This window comes from Anabrus simplex, chromosome 3 (genome assembly GCF_040414725.1).
Source record: "Anabrus simplex isolate iqAnaSimp1 chromosome 3, ASM4041472v1, whole genome shotgun sequence".
Classification (NCBI taxonomy): Eukaryota; Metazoa; Arthropoda; class Insecta; order Orthoptera; family Tettigoniidae; genus Anabrus; species Anabrus simplex.
Genome location: NC_090267.1, coordinates 496,280,987 through 496,302,877, shown reverse-complemented (window position 1 = coordinate 496,302,877; position 21,891 = coordinate 496,280,987). Strand labels below are relative to the sequence as shown.

At 39.3% G+C, this 21,891-nt stretch overlaps 1 protein-coding gene across 1 annotated transcript in view; it reads left to right on the top strand.

Annotated features, from left to right (window-relative positions):
- Positions 1-21,891, top strand: part of LOC136867475 (LIM domain transcription factor LMO4.2) — a 1,054,153-nt gene that overhangs the window by 34,881 nt on the left and 997,381 nt on the right. Inside the window, exon 2 of the mRNA XM_067144684.2 lies at positions 5,950-6,010. The gene's annotated coding sequence lies outside the window, so the exon portion shown is untranslated. The remainder of the gene's footprint in view (positions 1-5,949; positions 6,011-21,891) is intronic.

The window sequence follows — 21,891 nt, the reverse complement described above, 5'->3', positions numbered from 1 at the left end:
GTGAAACCCAGTTTTAATTTTACAATCAACATAACGCCTTTGTATCCACTAACATTCACTCAGTAATCGTCATTGGACATAAGTAGATGAATGAAACGAACAAAAACTAATTGGGATTTGAACACGGAGCGCAGAAGTGTAAAGCCGCGACGCCACTGCGTCACTTGAACTTGTTGCGGGCTAAGCACGTCGGAAATTTCGACCGTCATTTTCTCAGAAACGGTCGCGTGTCTACGGATAAGCCGAAATATGTGTTCCCTTATTTCGACTCTTCCTTCATTGAGCAAAATTTCTTGAAATCGGATTGTTACACTGGCGGGTTCCCCTCATCAGCCTACGTGATTACAATTGAGGAGCTATCTGGCAGTGAGTTGGCGCCCCGGTCCAGAAAGCCAAGAATAACGGTGAGAGGATTCGTCGTGCTGACCGAACGGCACCTCGTAATCTGCAGGCCTTCGGGCTGAGCAGCGGTCGCTTGGTAGGCCATGGTATTTCGGGTCTCATGCAGCATGAGGTTTGGTTTGCTTTTGCAAATTATTTCTTAACAGTGTGTTGAAAGGAGTCAATTTTTAATGATTTTAAGTTAATACGAAATCATCATAGCTACACCTAGGATTTGTATACAGTAATAGATTAGAATGCAAACAAATTCGGTTATTAGGAAGGGTGGTATAGAGTAACGTAAATTCTAGGAGTTCTCATGGGCCGAACCCCTAATGCTTGTGCAAATCCCATAACATAGCTAATGTGCAGATTAGTCTATACTTGCTACTCGCTTCAGTTAGTTTGCATTTTAACCTATTACTGCATACAATTCGGGGCTCTAATCATAAGGTTCATTGTATATTGTAATAATAGAAAGTATAGGACAGACGTAGAGAGAAAAAAATGTCTAAAACTGAAATTAGCACTGTCTCATATCGCCCTACAGTCACGCATACATTTAGAGATAAGACAATGGGAATAAATAGCGCAATCCACTTTAAAGTAACATTAATGGATTCATTTAATATACGTCAGAAATAATGCTAGAGTCCTGACTTAAAAGTAATTAAAATTTTAAATTAAAATGCCGCGTGACTGTAAGTTCTTATAATAATAATTAATTACCTGGCTCAAGTCAGGTATATGTCCTCCTTCCTGCTGCGATATGACGTTGCTCTCATTTCCTCGCCCTGGAGTGGTAGAGCCGAGGGATGTGGGGCCCCCTTGAGGTGACATCAACCAGAGAGAGATGTCGACATCTCGTCGCACGTTTCCTCTCAGTATGTGGTCAATCTAGTTAAATGCGGCGGGAACGGCGTAAGTTCGTTACCGACGAGAACATTGGTAACTGATCATTAAACATAAATGATCTGTCAGAAGCGCTAACCGCCCTGAAAACCAGTTTAAATGAATATCCACGTTCTTGATGAGAATTGTTAATGTTTTACAGCTGTGACGTGTGTCGTCAGTGATGGTTGGTCGAAGTAAACAAAGCAATAACTCAGCTTGTCCTTTGCAATGCCAGGGTAAACTGGTGCGTTGTATTTGTGTTTCCAGCTGCGGTACCCGTCGTTCATGGGACAATCGCACAGCATATTCACAATTACATTTTTGTCCACTCCTCACATTGGTCACAAGATTCTGAGGCACATAAGTGAGCATTCATCGCTGTCAGCTGCGAATTTTTAACCAATAACAGGTTAGATTCCAACGAGTAGAAAGCTTCCTGAAGGCTGCACAACACTCCCGTTTAAAGAGTTGCGTAAACATCAGGGGCTCGGCCCTTAGAACCCCTAATATTTATGCAACTTTTCCTACCGAAATTACCTGCCGCTGTCATCCAGCCTCTTACTGCATGGAAATCCGCTGCCTAGTCGCTCCCTTGCTCTTCTGGGCCACTTGCATTTCCATTTTTAAAAATTATTGTTCATCTTCATTTGATCTCTTCCTGCTGGTATAAAAGAAAACCAAGTATATGGTTAATATTAAAAAATACTGACAGGTCTTCTAAGCCTTTAAAACGTTGCTAAAACGATCTCCATACAGACTGTCTTTACAGTCTACAGGGCTGGTTAACAGTTCATGGAATTTCACGCGACAGCCACTGACTAAAATTTCGGCATGATCTATCTTAGTGTAAAACCAACTCTAAGAGAGAGATATCGACTTTTGTTTCAGCAAAAAAAATTCGCCATGATCTATTTTAGTGTAAAAACAACTCTAAGAGAGATACATAGACTTTTGACTAAGCAACAAAAGTGTAAATTGATGAATTCTATTATCACAGTACAGTAGAACTGTACGAGACATAAATGGTCGGAAATTGTATTCTCTATAATTTTTGTTATGTAGTACTTTTCGATAGGGCCATTAACATAGGTATTTAAAAATTAAATCATAAGCCCCTTCCCATCCTCAAATTTTATCCAGAGTGAAGAAAAGGATTTATAGTATATACTGTAATGTCTTATTCCCCAACTTTACAGACCGATTTTCATTACTTTCTGTTCACCCATTTTCTCGTGGCTCGGCGTTCATATGAACTTAGCAACACAAAGTAAAATTCATGATTATGTCTCTTATCACAGCCGGTATGAAAAAATTTACAGACATAACGGATCGAAAATTGCATTATATACAATTTCAGCTATGTCGTATTTACCGATAGGACCAATAAGAACGTAGATTTTTGAGAATTCAATTCTAGACCCTGCCTTAAAACTACCATTTTTCTCAGCGTGAATAAAATTGTTTATAGCATAGCTGGTAGTGTCTCATTCCCCGACATTGCATACCGAATCTCATTACATTATCTTCAGCCATTTTCTCGTGATACGCGTACGCGCATACTTGTATATATCCATATGTGCATACATACAGAGATGACGGAAAATTAAAGAGTCCATTTCCTTGTTATTGCGAACACGGTATAGAAATACCATTCTCTTTTATTTCCGAGCAATGTAGAGAAAAACTCTCATTTCATATATGCAGATGGGGAAAATGAAATACGACGTTGTGTCAGCACTTTCCAGGTATTAATATGGAAGACAATGAAAAGACATTCCCATGGCTGCCGACAATTCGGTTCCAACCTCTTTTCTTCTGAATAGAAGCTGACAGGTATGTGGCCCAAACGTCACAGACCCGGTCATTCAATGTGGTGCACAAAGTTCTACAATGCGCTTCTCAACGTTAACACCAGCATGCACCAACCACTTGAGGGGAAGGCGCCTGGGCGCGGTATGATTGTATTTTGTTTATTTATTTCGGACGACGTGACAGGGCACTGCCCAAGGCTTCCAGCTTAGGAACCAGACACTGACCATTGGTTTAATTGTTAGGTCCGGCTAGTGGCAAAAGCATTGCGTTCGCGAAACACCAGATAGGCCACTATTTCTCGGCTCTGCATTCGACGTACAGTAGTGGCGGAAAGGTAAATCATTGAAGTATGTCACTTACAATCGGTGGCTACATAGGAAACGGTATCTATTCCATTCCACGATTAATCAGGAAAGCAAACGTATTGTAGCCTACCTCGCCGAATTACTATTCAAAACTACGTTCCTGTTAGACACCAAGGTGCATTAAGGTACGTTTTCCTCACAGTTTTGTTTCTAAAACGGTGTGTGGCGTACCGCCTCACTTAAGGATATTTAGTATGCGCAGGTTGGTAATGGAATCTGTAAGCAATTTCTGTTTCCATGACATATTTACGCACTCCTCGAATATGATTTGTAAGGGATAGACACATGAAAAGCGAACACCCGCTACAATGTGTCCATGGAATGGTTTTATTCAAAAGTAATTACTCGTACCAAAAGTGTTAATACATTCATCCCACCAGAAGACGCGACGATCAATTCCAGAGGTCGGTCGCTCAACCACACCCACTCTTGCACTTCCTTGTCCGAATGAAGCAGATGTCCACGAATGTCTTTCTTTAGGTCTCCAAAAGTGTGAAAATCACAAGGTAAACTTAGGGACTAGGGACAGGAGGATGTTTAAATGTTTCCCAACCAAATTGCTGAAGCGTAGCCTTCGCCATATTGGAAGTATTTGTCAGTTAATGTGCCCCCTTCTCGCGGACACTCGTCATAGACATGCAGTGTTCGCCATTCACAGCAGACATATGACGATGAGTTTCGCTTACTCCAGTCCCATCAGCCACAAGAACACGATTCACACTTCTCTGCTATTGTTTGCTTACCTCCATTTCTACAGCTGGACGAACACACCAGACCTGTCCGCTCATCCAGCACCTGTGAGTTGTGACTGTGCTGTTCTCCCACCACAGCGATGGCAGTATCGATACGTAACAACAGTTTTGCCATCTTTCGAGCGGAATGTGTGTTGTTGGGTTTTCGTTCGACTGCGTCCTTTAAAGTTCATTTTGTTTTACACTTTAGCATACGAAAATCAACACAACGAAAACTGTTCTCACGGACTGTATATAAATATGTGGCTGGGAGGCGAGCGTTAGGCACAGCAGCGATGATATGTTCGGGTGAGAGAACGTACTGTTGGGTTGTAGCAGGTAGCCACGGCTCTACCTCTGTCTTCGAAAGACTGAGAAGTGCTGGTCCCCATCGTCGACTGTCCTGCAGTAAGGAGAATGAGGGGACAGATTCTAGTATAGGTCACAGGCTCAAACCACCTCATATTCACCATACTTCTCCTTCACTAATAAATATATCTTTGGCCTGAGAGAAGGCGTTAACTTCTATGAGGCCCATCGTACTCTGAAACAATTTTATTACTAGTAGTAGTTGTTGTTAAGTGGTTTACGTTGCGACTGAACGCAGTAGTGGAAGAGGAGGGAGAAAGTATCACGCACGAAGAACAGACACTTTTGACCAGATGGTGACTTCAGATTGCTGTTCAAATAACTACCAAGTACGAGAGGTATTCGTTCTAAAGAAGCTTGCGTCTTATAGTAACTTATAGATGACGCTACTGTCCTAGTATACATAGACGAACAGTGCTTGTCATGGTTACGATTTTGTCCGGAAATTGACGATGCTAATTACAGATAGAACAAAAACATGTCCGTATTAGGACGTTGCCAAAAATGTGTCTAAGTGTGTTCGCGATTACCATAGAGTAATGTTTCGTATTTTGTGTTGCTACTACTACTACTAATACTACTACTAATACTACTACTACTACTACTACTAAATGGTGTCATTCCTCCCCTGAATGGCGAGGTGGCCCTGCTAGACGGCAACACCGTCTCTCTCGCCAGGAGATTTGTTACAGTGAAGGAGATATGCTGAGAAGGTGAGAGGCCTATACTAGGAACTGTCCCGGCATTTACCTTAGTACAGCAGACTGGAAAACTACGGAAAGCCATTCTCAGGACAGCCAACGGTGTGGACCAGCCCTTCTCCGTCTTCCAAATACAGAGGTAGAACCATGGCCACCCTCCTCTACTCGGTTGGGCGGTCTGAGTTCAGAGCTGTTGATCCATGGATCAGCCTTGGCCACTTGTGGGCTGAGACCGACCCTGTATCCACCGGCCGTATTTTGTGTTTCCCGCACAAGTTTTCTTTTCGTGGAGGATGTCGAACAAATTGGAGTTTCCACCCACGATAATCTTCCCTGGTCACGTTTCTCTTCTCGCTTGCTTCTATGGTCTCAGTTATAGTTTTAGATTTCCAGCGACTATTTTTTATTAACTAATCACAAGTAAATACATTTATTTTTGCCATTAAAATATTATCCTTCCTTTCATATTCGTACTTAACCCTAAATGTAAGATGTACAATGTCTAAGAGAAAGTTATAATTATATATTTGTTTAAAGGAGAATTTTACGCATTGCCCATTCTTCACAATTACTAGAAGTAATATAGAATGATTAATTCTTACACTTAGCCGGTAACATAGAGAATATTTTCTGTGATGTCACTTATAACCTGCATGGAATATTTCCCTTCTGCTAACAATGTTGTTTTTCTTCCAGTTGGCCGTCAGCGGATCAGACTGCTGCGCCCCTCTGCTACTAGTTCTCACCACTCACAGAGGTATGTCCCCCTTCCATTCACCAATTCATGTATGAATGTTGGTTACACAGGGTTTGTCACGCGACCCGCTACAGCTGTATCTTGTGGAGTATGCTAAACATTTCGTTTGCTTCTGCACGAAGGCCTTTCATGCCAAGTCCTCCGGAGTCAATACCGATAGAAATCTCTCGCTCTCCGTTTTCCATTAAGACCATAATGGTCCATCTCAAGGATTTTCTTTTACATTCTCGTTTTTCGTGTATCAAGGCAAAAGTCAGACATATCATGCTTTACTCGTTCTGAAATGTATTATAATAATATATTTTCTACGGTGAAAGGCATATTCCTGACGAGAATCCCACCTTATTCAGTCCCATCCTACCATTTCGATCCTTCAATTCCTCACTCTATGGAACAGACAGAGACCGTAAATGAGTAGCTCAGATTGTACAGCGCTCGCTTTCTGACCCCAGCTTAGCAGGTTCAATCCTGGCTCAGTCCGGTGGTATTTGAAGGTGTTCAAACACGTCAGAGTCACGTCGATAGATATACTGGCAGGCAAACGAACACCTCCGGGACTAAATTCCGACACCTCGGCGTCTCCGAATACCATAAGAAAGGAGTTAGTGGGACGTAAAGCAATTATTATTATTATTATTATTATTATTATTATTATTATTATTATTATTATTATTATTATTATTATTATTATTATTATTATTATTATTGAGCCCGTCTGGTGATCATGATCGTTAAGGCGCAGAAGTCTAAACGGTCTGACACCGAGGTTAGCCGGTTCGAGTCCCGTTAGTCGAAAACATTTTCACCATCAGAATGTTGGCCGGCAGGATAGGGAGGTGGTAGTATACAATTTCTAATCAGTAGATTGCGTGCCAAAAGCCTGGATTAACTTCCAAACCTCTCCGCAGTGCTCATATGGAGTGAGGGCATATGGCGCTGTTGATGGTGATTCGTCCGTCGGATGGAGACGTTAAGCCTTGAGCAGACCCCTTGGTGCTATTCGACAGGAGTAGGCTATGTGCCGGCACCGGGTTTCACCCTCTCCCTACTATCATATATCACGTCATTCATTTCATTTCGTTAAATCCTCTGATGAGGTTGACGTCAGGAAGGGCATCCGGTCATAAAAACCCGCCACGAACGATTCATTTTACCTCATACCCGACACCATAAGGAAACGGGACAAGGGTAGGACAAACATTATTATTATTATTAATATTATTACCATTATTTTTATTATTATTATTATTATTAGATACTAGTCAGTGTATCTATTTTGAAATTTTAATTATCGTTTCATTTCCTTGGACCTCGTATCATTAGGGACCGATGACCTAGCTATTTAGGCCCCTTAAACAGCAACAATTATCATCATCATCATCATCATCATCATCGTCGTCGTCGTCATTAGCTAATAACTAAAACAGGCGCAGCTCCTAAACGATCCACCGCAGAGCATATGTTTTTAGGGACGCTTTATATTGTTTTTGACTGGACTATCCACAACAGATGACTTCACACATGTTTCGGTACACCCTATATACATTATTGTAGAACTCCTTGGTCAACGTACTGTACTTTGGTTCAGAAAGGACTTAGTTCGATTCTCGGCCAGACTGTGGATTTGAATCACGTTTGGTTAATGCATCTAGCTCGGAAATTGTGTGTTTGTGGTCGTCTAAATGCACGTTTCTATTTGGACGTAACGCATCATATTCCGCTTACTGCTGTGGCTGTACCTTATTTAGGGTACCACAAATATAATCACTTTATATAATCACACTGTTACTTTTTTTATTTTTCACAATTGGCTTTACGTCGCGCCGACACAGATAGGTCTTATGGCGAAGATGAGATAGGAAAGGCCTAGGAGTGGGACGGAAGTGGCCGTGGCCTTAATTAAGGTACAGTCCCAGCATTTTCCTGGCGTGAAAATGGGAAACCACGGAAAACCATCTTCAGGACTGCCGACAGTGGGGTTCGAACCCACTATCTCCTTAATACTGGATACTGGCCACACTTAAGCGACTGCAGCTATCGAGCTCAGTCACACTGTTATTATTAAGGTTGATAGAAATTAGCTAATCATGTCATAATTATGTAAGTAATCATCTTCATCATCATCACCATCATCATTTTCGTATTTTTTCCTATTTTTATTATTGCTCTTTATCATAATATTGTATTGTTTACTAGTTGCAAGATATTTCAATTGTAAGCCTATTTATTTAAATTTTGCACATGTAAATACTGAATTTTCTGGTTAGATAGAAGGGAGGGCCTAATGGCCTTAATCTTGCCAGACAAAATAAATCCATTGTATTGTACGGTATTGCATTGTATTTAGTTCGAATCCGAAGGATTGTCTTTGAGTCCTCACTCAGTCCACCAACAGTTGCATATCCCTAAGGCTGTTGACTAGTATGACAATGTTTTCGGTTGTTCAGGAACTCCGCGTTGATTCGAATACCCACACGAAGACCAGTCCAAAATGTTGCGAATGTGTCCTCGGAGTAAATACTGAAAACAAGCAACCATAATATTTGATACCAATTCACACTCACCCAACATATGTCATGATTCGTGAGCATTTACAGCACTTGCTTACGGGTCGTGCACTAGAATTCCCAATCGTTCAAAAACCATCTCTTTAGGCACATTTTACCTTACATTACTATTTCAAGAATACCTCGTGATAAAATAGGACAAGATTGCGTGCAAAAAGCTTCGATTAAATTACAAATCTCAACACAGTGTCCATATGGAGTGAGGGCGTATTACGCTGTTGATGGTCTGACGGCGACATTAAGATTTGTGTGTTGCACTATCTCGGGCAAGATCGTTTGAAAATGTTAACATCCGGATACGCCCGAGTGGTCAAAGCACAGTGATACCGTGCGTATATTCCTCTGCGTCCCTCAACCCACAGGGGTAAATCATCAGAAGAGGTGGACGTTAAGAAGGGCATCCTGTTATAAAAACTTGGTACAAAGTTTCATCTCACATCATATCGTATCCCGTAGAAAAACGGACAACGCTTGGAGACACACACATACATACACACGTGATGAAATAATACACGCGTTTCGTAGTTAAAATCACTCGATACCATGAAGTACGTCCGGCTCCATGGCTAAATGGTTAGCGTGCTGGCCTTTGGTCACACTGGTCCCGGGTTTGATTCCAGGCAGGGTCAGAAATTTTAGCCATCACTCGTTAAATCCGCTGGCTCGGGGAAGGGTGTATGTGTCGTCTTCATCATCATTTCATCCTCATCATGGCGCGAAGGTCGCCTACGGGTGTCAAATCAAAATACCTACACCTGGCGAGCCGAACAAGCTATACGCCATTTGATTTTTACCATGAAGTGCGTGTTACATTCACGATGTAACTGTGACATTTTGAGACGTACGACTGAGCAATCAAGTAAAAGTGATTTAAATAGCTTCCACAAAGGTGGCTATATTTATTAATTGTTGATAAAGAACAGATTTGTATACTCTTTCATCTATTAACGTGGCATTAAGTGGATTGTCCTTTTATCGACATATCTTAAGAAGGCTTGACAAATCAAATCGTAAATCACATTGAACATAGCTCATTGTATTTTACTAGGCATAATTTCAGAGTTTATCCTGCTATTTGGCGAAGAATACTATTGTTTTCCTTTCGACAAACCGTGGTATTAGCACGCAAATTCCATTTTTATGCTTTTACTCAATCACTAAATCACAATAGCAAGGGGTTACGGCTGACAGTAAGTGTTTTGATATCAACAGGCTTCACACTGTCGTGTATTGTACAGAAAGGTGAAGGCTTCCTGCTGATCCTGCCTTTCCGGAATAACACATTAACACACAGTACTGTAAGTGCAAATGTCGACAGTCTATACATAACTGTGTTCCCAAACTTGCCACTTAACTTTGGGTCGGAGCTTGGTAAGTAGACTACTCAAGTGTCACGTAATGGTGGGAATTGTTTTGTACCTTAATGAGTGCCACGACTAAGAATCGAATACTTAGGTAGTTACATATTTCACTCATGTACGTGTAGACAACTGAAAATTTAAAATTTCGGTGAATTTTCTATGTGATATGGTTGTTTCATTTTATATATTATAATGTTGAAAATATTTCTTAGAAGCAAAAGTATGGGTCCCCATATTAAAAAGAACGTAAAATCAAGCAGTTCCTCAATTTTGCCGGAAGTTGAAGGGCTAGAGGTCCGGCAAATTGGGAGTCTTGGAGAGCTCCATCAAACTAAAATAGAAAATACCGGGCGAGTTGGCCGTGCGGTTAGGGGCGCACGGCTGTGAGCTTGCATCCGGGAGATAGTGGGTTCGAATCCCAGTGTCGGCAGCCTTGAAGATGTTTTTCCGTGGTTTCCCATTTTCACACCAGGCTTCCTTCCCATTCCTAGGCCTTTCCTATCCCATCGTCGCCATAAGACCTATCTGTGTCGGTGCAACGTAAAGCCACTAGCAAAAAACTAAAAAAAGACAAATTGCGAAAATCACTTACGGAAAGCAGCCTAAAATCGCTTCTTATTTCTTCACGCATTGTCTTTTTAATTCAGATCCCAGCCAAATTAACATAATTCTTTCTGTAATGTGTTCGTTGGTACTTTTGACTTTTGTAAAATGTCCACACCGAATGTAGTTATAAGGACTTAAATGAAACTCTGCATTCACTCACATTAGCGCTCATAGTGGTATATAAAGGGAAACTGCTTATCTATTTGACAAGATAACGATGATTAATGTAACTTTTAGGAAAAAAAATATTCTCATACTTAATTTTATTTTACTGTATTCAACTGAAATTCGTAGCTCATATACCTAAGATGTTTTCAACATTGAGTTGCATGTCTAAAAGGGTAGAGTGTGGACGTTTGTACATATCTAGGTAAATATTCAATCAGAAATTGTCATTTTCCAAGACTATAGATCCAGCAAGAGAACTGGTAAATTTCATCGCATATAGAATATATTTCAATTGCTAAAAGTAGGAATTAAAATTCCTTGAAATTGAGATTTTTAAATCTCCTTCTGTGAAATACAGTAGGTCCGAGAGCCTGGCCTACATACTAATCCTTTCTCAGAATCTGGGATGGCTATGTGCCTTTCATAGGCCAGATATTCTAACTCCTTACAGCTTCGAAACAAAATCTAGGTTAATAAATCTCTCTATCTGTTTGTATGATCATTAGTTGTCTAATCTCATAAAAGTGTGTAATTCCCTAACGGTGTCTTGGTGGGAGATAGTGAAGTGAAAAGCATAGCACATCAAGGCAAATTAATTTCCAAAAAATGGAATACAAATATATGCTCGATTTTTTACTTAGTTGATTCTGAAATATTTTTTAGTGATATTCCATTTCTAAACATAATCATTTAAAAAGGATACCAGGTATCAGGAGGTTTTAGTACAGTCAAAATTAGAAAACAGTGCACTATATATAAAGCGACTATGACCTTGTCATAAAATATGGAGGTATGTAATTTTTTTTATAGAAATTAAACATTTGGTTCATTAATATTACAATAAGTTTCTTTCATCAGTTGGCCGGCAGGCGTGCCCAGCTTATCTGCCTCCCGTTGACTCATCACTGCCCGCTCCGCGCCATAGTAACAACGACAGCACTTCGCTCATTTTATCCGAGCATGACCTGAGATAACAATTAAAATTAAGAAAATAAGAATTAAGAACATTAGTAATTAAGTATTAAGTAAATAAGCTCTTACCGTACGACAGGAGATGTTGGAAACGTTCTCCTGCATCCGCAAATTGCTGGCATCTTTTAAGGAAACTCCTATTCACACGCATGAGTTGGTCTTCCGTAATTGAGGCAATTTCTCTCAGGGTATGTTCTTTCAGTTCGTCCAACGTGTGAGGGTTTCTTTCATACACTTTTATCTTTTAAGCTAATTCGGTGGGCTAATAGGACGATCTGCAGGAATTTCCTCAATTAATTTTTAATGTGTCAATAGATGTATGCGCCGCGGTGGCAGAGTGTTGCTGAAAATATCCATTTCGACAATCAGTGTCAGCCTGTTCGTCAAAAAATGGTTTTAGTATTATATTATCCCTTTATCATTTTCCACGAATTGTGCCCTTAAAAAAGATAGATCTTACAATTCTGTATCCATTCACTGCGCACCATACTCCGACACTTTCGTCATGTAGAGGAATTGTGTATGTGCGATGAGGGTTTTCTCTACTCCAATATCTGTTATTCTGTGTCGAAACATAACCATACTTCGTCAGAGAAAAATATTAAGCGCGGATCAATTACTTCATCATGAACGTTTCGCAGCATCTAATTACAAAAAGGTACCCGCTTATCATAATCAGAGTTCCTGTACTACAGTTACCTTGTATGATTTCAATGTTAACATTTTCGTAGCCCACCTACCTCAGCTCTTCGAAACCCGGGATTCTTGTCCAAGTCATTTTAGGGATTTTGTAGGCGCATGTTCTAATCTTCCAGAGATTTCATTTACCGGTACTTCTTCCTCGTCAAGTACACGTTTTTTTAACACTTCGCTTCTTAACGAGTAAAGAACCACCTCCTCTCAATTTGTTTACGACTTTCCGCACGGTCTGTCTACGTGCAGGGCGTACACCATTTTTGTAGTTTGGGCCAAGTATGGTGTGTAGGATCTTTCTTTCTTTCCTCTCTAAATCGCAAGCAAACATTTCTTGGACAGGATAAGACATTCAGATGCATGCAGCGATACCGGTTTGATGACAGTGTTGTAGTGACGAATTTTTGTGTTCGTGTTGTATATGTTGCGGTTAGTTTGGAAAGTGACTTCCATTTTCTTGATTCTTGCTGCTATGGCCTCTTTGTCAAGTCCATTTTGCTGAATCCATTCCCCAAGGTATTTAAATTTACTAACACGGTTTATCGTTCCATATTTGGTGTTTATTTGTGCCGCATCATCTTTGATATTTAACATTACTTCTGTCTTTTGAAAGGAATATTATAAGGAAAATGAATATTATATAATTATTATTACATATGTAACTGATATTTACTACATTTTATGTACATATTTCGGGTTTTCATATTACATAAAGATTCAGACCCTAGTCATGCCATGTTTGTGACACAACAGTCGTTGTGAGGTCCCTTAGACAACACAGATTTAACGGGGATGCATCGAGAATACACCGACAGATTTTTGAACCCAAATTTTGATACATATAAAACCGAAACTCTGTACAGTTAAATTAGATCGCGGACATCAGATACCATTTGACAAGACTAAACTCATGACGGTATTAAAGATTCCCCCACAGGACTATAAACAGAGTATGGAAAGCTTAGCAAGGTTAATAAATTTAAATACCTGGGTGAAATAATTCATATTAATGGACTCGATAGGGAAGCAAACAGATCAGGAGGAAATGCACACCAATTGACCAAATACTACATCATAATTACCAGAGAGTCTGCAAGCCACAGAATGCATGTTCTCTATGAAAGCCGGTGAAGGAGAAGAAATAGAGAAATAAGAAAGGGAAAGTTAGAAGAAAATCCGCAATCATTGAAAACGGAGGAAGGAGAGTTTAGACATTGGAGGAATAGAGATCTATATAAGGACGAAGAATATGAAGGGATGTTAGACGTGATCAGAAAGAGAAGAATTACATTTTTTGGTCACATAACGAGGATGATAAATGCAAATTGACAAAACGAGTGTTTAACCAGATTTACAAGGGCAAGAAGGGCAGCCAGCGGATCGAAGGAGTAGAAACAAAATAATGACAGAGATTGGAATAACAGACAATACAATACAAGGCAGAAAAACTTTCAGAAGACTGATACAAAATTCAAGGGTTTCCTGGAGAAGGAGAAGAGGAAAGGTGATACCATCCGGAAACAAGAGAGGAGGAAACAGCTAAGTGAAAAGATAAAGAATTATCGGAAGTCAAGGAAAGGAAGATGTAGATGATTGCACAGGGGTTGCGATAGGCCGTATCCATAATATTCATGCAAAACTCATGGCATAGCCGTTGTGCATGCTGCGTTATACTTGTTACTCGCTTCAGTAAGTTTGAATTCTAACCTGCTATTGCATAAGAATCCGGCACCTAGTTCACATATTATGTAATAATATCACCAGTCATCTCAGCTGGTAAAATAGGGGCAAATATTCATTCTATGATCTGAAATAGGTACATACTACAGCATAACTGCTCATGGTATCTGAATGATATTCTGCAAAGTTAAATTCTACATATTCTGAATAATTAATTAAATAAAGCCCCAAATAACACTTCTGTGGTGATTGAAATTTTGGAAAAAGGGAAAATGTATTAGTATCTCACATTAAAGGCCCTTGGAGCAGTAGAAGGTAAAGGCTTCAACTATCCGTAACCTGAGGACTTGGTGGTGTAGTGTGGTTATCTCTACTCACGGGTGCCTTTGCCCCCACGAATTAACCACGTGGCGTACCGACAATCGAACACAAGGACGACCAAACAACTGACGCAATTACCTGAAATAACATAAATATAATAAAAAAAGAAAATTCAAAGGAGAAGGTAATTGGGTAAAGGTTTTAAAATATTAGAAATTAAAATATTTTAAATTAATGAACTCAAATTCAGATAAATAAAATCATCTAGAAAAACAGAAATTATTAACACTAGTAGAGTTGCATGTCTTTCAGAAATAACCAATACATTAAGTTTTACCCTTGTTTTGTAGTAGGGTTTTCAGATTACCATATTTACCTTTTTTATAACAAGAAAATTCTAGTTTACCTTAGTACACCGTTTCAAACATTACTAAGGCCTTGAAAGATTGAGAGAACCCTCAACAAATATTAAGAAAGTGTACAATACCTCAAGAACACTAAAGTGCCAATTTTTAAACTCAAAACTAATTAAAATATCCTAACTTACCCCTTCGATCTTACAAAATAAACATACACATAATAACAAGCCCACATCAATAATTGACGCTACCTAAAATTTTATCTTTACATCAATAAATCTGCGAGAGTATCCTTAACAGCTAATACACTTATCCAGTAGGCGTGAAACAATTCATATTATTAATGCTTGGAATACCATCATTATCACATCATCCAGATTCAATACGATATTCATTTTAACGCTAGGAAGTTCTGGGAGTTAGGCAACCTTAAGAATGTTTACGTAATCAGTACATGGCTCTCAACTAGATTTTATGTGTTTTCGTGAGAACACAATTTGTATTATTATTAATTGTGGCGAATTTAAATACCAGCCTTTCCAAGACGTTGACACGAAAATCATAATTTCTGAACATTATTTTGTGAATAAACATTGCTCTCCTGTAAGTAGTAAGTTGAGGCTGTGGTTCACAAGACGTCTCTCAAAAATATTAATCTAAAACATTGACGACGGTAGCCATGTTGTCGTTTCACTCACTACAGAAACCGCACCGTAGTTTACGTCGATAAAGTCTGGATCAAGCCAGACGATCACTTACCACACTGGTGATGAACAATTCCGAAGTACTCACTTATAGAATTTTATTCAAAATATTACGAAGGATAATATTATACTCATCTGCAGGCACTAGGAGTCACACATAAAGTTGCATTCCAAATTTACACACAAGTTCAAATTAAAACACTAGCAAATAAACACATTTCAATATAAACAATTTATACAGGCCTTCGCCTTCCTTTCACTATCACCTTACGGTGGTTCCATAGCGAATGGCAGGAGGACAAGCGGCATCACACCTGCTCTTGTCGAGCGCTGGAACAGAAGTCAGATTTGGAATAACGGCCGCTATGGAGCGCCGTGCAGAACAGTAGCAGGTCAAGCGGCGGAGCTACCCAATAGCAAGTTCATAGACAATAATGTACAACAAAAGTCCAATGGCGAAGCGATTGGCCACAGTTATATTACAATTTATTTCAATCAAGGTTTAAGATGTACGACAATGAACAAAATACAGCCAATTGCTGTCTTGCCGTTTAAGGAGCATTGTTAAATGCTGATTTTTAAATTCTACACTTACCAACAGTCACAGATGGCAGTTGTTATACTAATCCCTTTTAAATTATACCGCCACAACCAAGAGGTCATTTTTGGTGTGGGCTGAGTGAACTTCAGAGCCATGTACACGTCCAGAAGTGGAAATCTCGTTTCTTATATACTTGTACATTCTTGCGGGGAATCAAAATCACGTCCTTCGGGGCGAACGGAGTACGCATTTACTACCTCGGCCTGGTAGCCCAGGATTTCAGAGTACACTCATCAATAATGTTATAAAAGATACACATTTTAAAGCACATTTAAAGCTAATATGTAACCAATAGAAACGCCGTTACAAAGTTAAAAACGTATATATGATAAAAAATATAAAACTATAAAAAAGAGTACAAATTTATTCTTAAAAAGCGGTATAAGAGTCCAGTATCCCTCATAGAAGTGATGACGAGGTCTACTCACTGAACCTGGCGCGTGGTGCTCGGAGACATCGGCGTAGTAAGGGTTCGTAGTTACTCTTCAGCAAGTAGGAGTGCGTTGCTATACCATGCCCGATCACAAGATGACACAATACAAGTTTCTCTCTGGGAGACGCGAACGTAAGTGTTCCTTCCCTTCGATGTTCCTGTAGTCCTTCTCAGTTTATTGGCCTGCCACTAGTCCCAACAGCTAATTGACAAAGGTCTCAGTTCAGTACATCTTTCAGTGGCTGGAATCTTGTAAGGCAACAGGGACAGCGTGACTGCTCCTTCGACGCCCGTATCAGCTGCGCATTTCATGTTTACTCAGTTTACAATGCATTTCGGCAGAGTAAAACGGGGCGTGGTGGCGTAACATCAAAATGTCTACACACGGTATCAATGATGATGATCCATTATTATATCATATGGCGTTTATTGTCGGCAGTGTCCGCTCGCCTGATACAGTTTTTTGTATTTGTCACCCATGGGCGAGCTGCGAGTCTTGGTGTCAGATGATGATCGTCAAAATGAGGCAGGGAGAGGGTGAAAGCTGGTGTCGGCACATAGCATACTACTGTCGAACAGCCCCAAGGGATCTGCACAAGACTTAACGTCTCCATCCGACCATCGAATAACCATCACAGCTTCATGTGCCCTTGCTCGGGATTTTGGCAATTTAGTGATTAGAAATTGTATGCCATTAACAATATAAAATATATTCCTTCTTCCACCTCTGCTCGAATTGATCACTTAGGACCATGCGGAATCAACATTTCTTGATCTTTCCTCTTTGCCCAATAGTTCATTTTCATGATTCTTGTGATTTCTCTTCCTCCGATCAAATACGTCGTGTTGGTTTCTTATCGTCTTCCTCAAATCCCCTTGTGTGAAAAATTTTCCTCGTTACATTTCTATCCTGCAGATTTGTAGATCCTAATTCAGTGAGGTATTTCTCTACTTGCTTACATAATTTCGTTCTTATATGTTTGATTTGCAGAAATGTTTGTATTCGATAAGTAAGTCTGTTATTTCCAAATGGCTTATAAACTGAATTCGTCGCAGTCTCAGTAAGTTTAGATATTCCCGAGTTGGGCTCGGGCTGAATGATTCCATTTTTAATTCTTGGCCCTAAGATTTTTCTCATGATTTTCATTTCTGTAATCTCTAATTGTTCCTCTAAATTTTTATGATGTGACCTGATCGCTGTTAAGTAATGACGAAGTTTACTGTTCCAGAACAAGCATTTTTGTTATAAACATTCTTCGTGTGTTGAAAATTCTATGTATTGAAAAAGTTTAATAAAAACAGCTATGTATCAGTTGTATTGGAATGATTTCTTTCACTTTTGTTTTATTTCCTCCGGAATTACCTGCCGGTGAATCACAAGACATGAGATCCTCTTCTTAATAATTACATAGTAAGACAAGGCGGACAGGTAAAGGAGCAGAGTGCAGCCTAACAGCTGCTTGCACGGCTCTCATTTAGATTATGATGAGGAAACAAAATACTTTATTTTGCATACAAACGTCATCTTCTAATTAAATGCCTAGGTTTTATTCATTTCAGACAAGATTGTTTGTCGCATATGAAGAATTTTGACATTTTTCACTCTTTGTCTAATAAGATTATTTAGCATATTGTGATCATTTTTGCGTATTAATCACAGGAATCGGACAATATTTAGCGTATTGATTATATTTTTCAAGAATTTTCCTAAGCTTGGCTGTAATGAAACACTTGATCGGACATATCTTTAGAATCACGCAATCTATAGAAGGCTATAATTGCTTTTATTTCGAGGTTGGTATCATGCTGATTAAGTTGGCTACACAGATAAACAAGTTATGGTGCGGTTGTCTCTGTAATCGGAATACATCATAGTGATTTTGTGATCGAAAATTTGTCCTCTTCACGATTCTTAGCATTGTTATCGTAAAATGACGAAACCGAAAAGCGTGTTCAAAAAGGGGTATTTAGAATAATAAATATTGTAAAGTTACTCCAGTGAGTGAGGGTAGAGGAGATACATTTCTCGAAGGGGGACATTAACAAAATAAGAATCGTGTAAGTGAAGGTTCTAAACCCCCCAGTGCTTCAAAACTAAAATTGGACGTAGAAACACCCAGTTGGTAAGCAAATGACAGTTTATATCATGTGACTATAGGTATAAGTATCATTGCAAATGTGCTTCTTGAAAGTGTCCTACTCTCTCTGTGGTGGGGAGATCATGCCCAGGCCTATTACAGGAATGCTGAGCCGATGACCTTCGATGTTAGACCCACTTTAAACAACAAGCAAGCAAGCAACAGAAATGCTTACATGGGACAAATCAAAGTGTGAACGGATCATTCAGCAACATTATATGGTCTCGTGTCACCAAAAGTGTGTTTTGGGGGACGAATGGCCCTAAAATTAGGCGTTTCTGATGCTATTTGATGGTATAATTAGTAGACTGAATGTTTTGGATAAGCTGGGGGTGTGAATTTGGGGCACAACGCAGTGAGAGGAATGCAGGAAACTGGACATAGTTCGTGTACAGAGAGCGGAGATGGATAATAGTGATGAAGAACAGAATCTAGACTATGAAGGAGGAGGTTACTAGAGTATCAAACCTTCGAATTCCTGCTGTGATTTACAATTTAAAGACTTCAACACTTAATATATCAGAACTAGGTTTTTCACTATAAGAGAATATTTTTTAAACTAATAAAGCTAGAGTAATGAATTTTTGTATATTTCACATTTTATAAATGTATGGTATTTCTCCTATAAAACACTACAATTAAATTTAGTCTTATTTAAATATATTCAGAGATTTAATTTAAAAAGGCATAAATTTTACAAAAAAAAATGTTTATAAGTCATTCATTATAAAACAGAAAAAGAAAACGGGAAAAAATGAGAGAAATAGCTAGTGTACTTCCCTAGATAATGGGTCTTCAAGTGCGTCACACAAACTATTAGAACTCGGGTCCGTGTTCATGCCGTTAGCTCTCATTCCTCACCTATGTAGTAAGGATATACTGGGATTATCACCCCCATTATGATCACGTTCCCACGAAATATTGAAAGGCACCGGGCGAGTTAGCTGTGCGGTTAGGTGCGCGCATCTGTGAGCTTGCATCCGGGAATAATGGGTTAGACCTCCATTTTCAGCGACCCTGAAGATGGTTTTCCGTGCTTTCCCATTTGCACACCAAGCAAATATTGAGGTTGTACCTTAATATTAAGTCGACGGCCGCTTCCTTCCCATTAAGTGCGGCCAGTATCCATTAATCGGGAGATAGTGGGTTCGAACCCCACTGTCGGCAGCCCTGAATATGGTTTTCTGTGGTTTCCCATTTTTACACCAGGAAAATGCTTGAACTGTACCTTAATGAAGGCCACGGCCGCTTCCTTCCCATTCCTAGCCCTTTCCTATCCCATCGTCGCCATAAGACCTCTCTGTGTCGGTGCGACGTAAAGCAAATAGCAAAAAAAGAAGTAGCTTCCTTCCCACTCCCAGGCATTTCCTATCCTTTCATCGCCATAGGACTAATCTGTGTCGGTGTGACGTAAAGCAAATCGCGAAGTGTCCACAGTTGTAGCCCTTCAGACAAGCAACTAAATGTCGAAAACATTGCAGGGATATGAGATACTAACTTTAGGTAATTAAAATATAATAAAGTGGGAGAATATATTCTTTATTTAATCGTAAGACTTACAATTCTTTTCTGAACCATCGTTATCCGGTGGATTAGATTAGCAGTTTGCCTTTTTTCTGCCACTACGAGTGCTATGCGAGTGAATGCATTGTTCCACTTAAACACCACTACGGGCGTTAATGTGAGTCAATACGGAGTTCCACTTAAGCCGATACAACTATATTCCGTGTGCACAGTTTCCAAAATATCAAAAGTCGCGTGAGGTTATTGCACCAAGGAACACATTACAGAAAGAATTCCGCAAATACGTTAATTTGGCAAGGATTTGAATGAAAAGGAACACAGGTCAAGAAACAAGCTATTTTAGGATGTTTTTCCGAAACTGCATTTAGACCGGAAGTATTTTTCGAAATTTGTTTCTTAGTTTGATAGAGCTATCAAAGACTCACAATTTAAAATCCTTCCGGACCCTTTATTCCTTCAACGTTCGGCCCAATGTAGTAAATGGCTTACATTTACGTTTCACATAGCATGAGGAACCCTACTTGGTCTGTTAAGAAATGTTTTATACATTGTAAAAGTTCACATTTTTCTAATACGAGGAACCTCATTATTTATCAATAAATAGTAGCACTACCAATACGTTGCATGTCTCCTTTACATTGTTTGTGGAAGGCAGGCCGACCAGTCACGCGAATGCCGCTAGATGGAGGCCACAAAGCTTCTTGGTCCGTATGCAAATGAGACACTGAATAACCATGTTTTCAACGAGCGGTGTAACTATGTGAAGTCCTGCACGATTAAGCCTGATGGAGATTTGTCGTGATCTGCCGCCATCTTTCCCGCACGAGCCACGGCATTCACCTGATCAAACGATTACACTAAAACATGCGTCCTTACGTGTGCCACATTATAATTTCTTTGAAATCCTACTGGAAATTGGCGTGCCGTCCTACTTGAGAATTATAACTGTTCAGTGAAGGGTTTAGGGGACAAGTTTATTCTATCCAGTGCGTCTCATGTCTCTGTAACTTGTTAACAAGCCACTGTTTGCAATTTTCTGTGTAGTTGACATACAGTACCGGTTAGAAGTTTAAGACCAGCATACAACTGACAGAAATGTTACTTATATGATAATTTCCGAACAAATTTTTTCTATAAATAAATAATTAAATAATTAATTATTAATAATTAATTAATCGTTATTTATTATTATTTGTTTTTAATTTATAATTAATAATTAAATAAATAAATACATATATTATGATCTTGTTAAGATATCATACTAAAAAGTTGGCGGTAGTCACTCTAGTAACGGCCGAGGTGTTTTGAGGGTTTCATAGACTTACTTATCAACTCTTTCTTTCCAATAATCTTTCCTTTCCATTATTACATTTGTTAATCTATACAACTGACTATAGATAACCTGCAACACACCGCCATCTTATAACAGAGTATGAATGTGACGTCACAACAAATGTTGTCTTACTTGCAAGCGCCATTTCATGAAAATTACGTTTCATATTTTCATTTTTTCAACAAGTGCCCTCCTCTTTTATCTGTCAATTGAAACATTAAACAAAATCGATACCGTACACGGATCTCATGCGGCATCACAAACGTGTTTCTGTCCATCGCCATCTGTCGCTCATTCTGTATATATCATTTTGGTGTCAATAAAATCCCGTGTCATGCCAATGATGTGTGTCAATTATTACGATCTATCTCCAATATTCCGTGAAATATTGCCTCGTTAAATGCCAACGAACTTTTGGGTC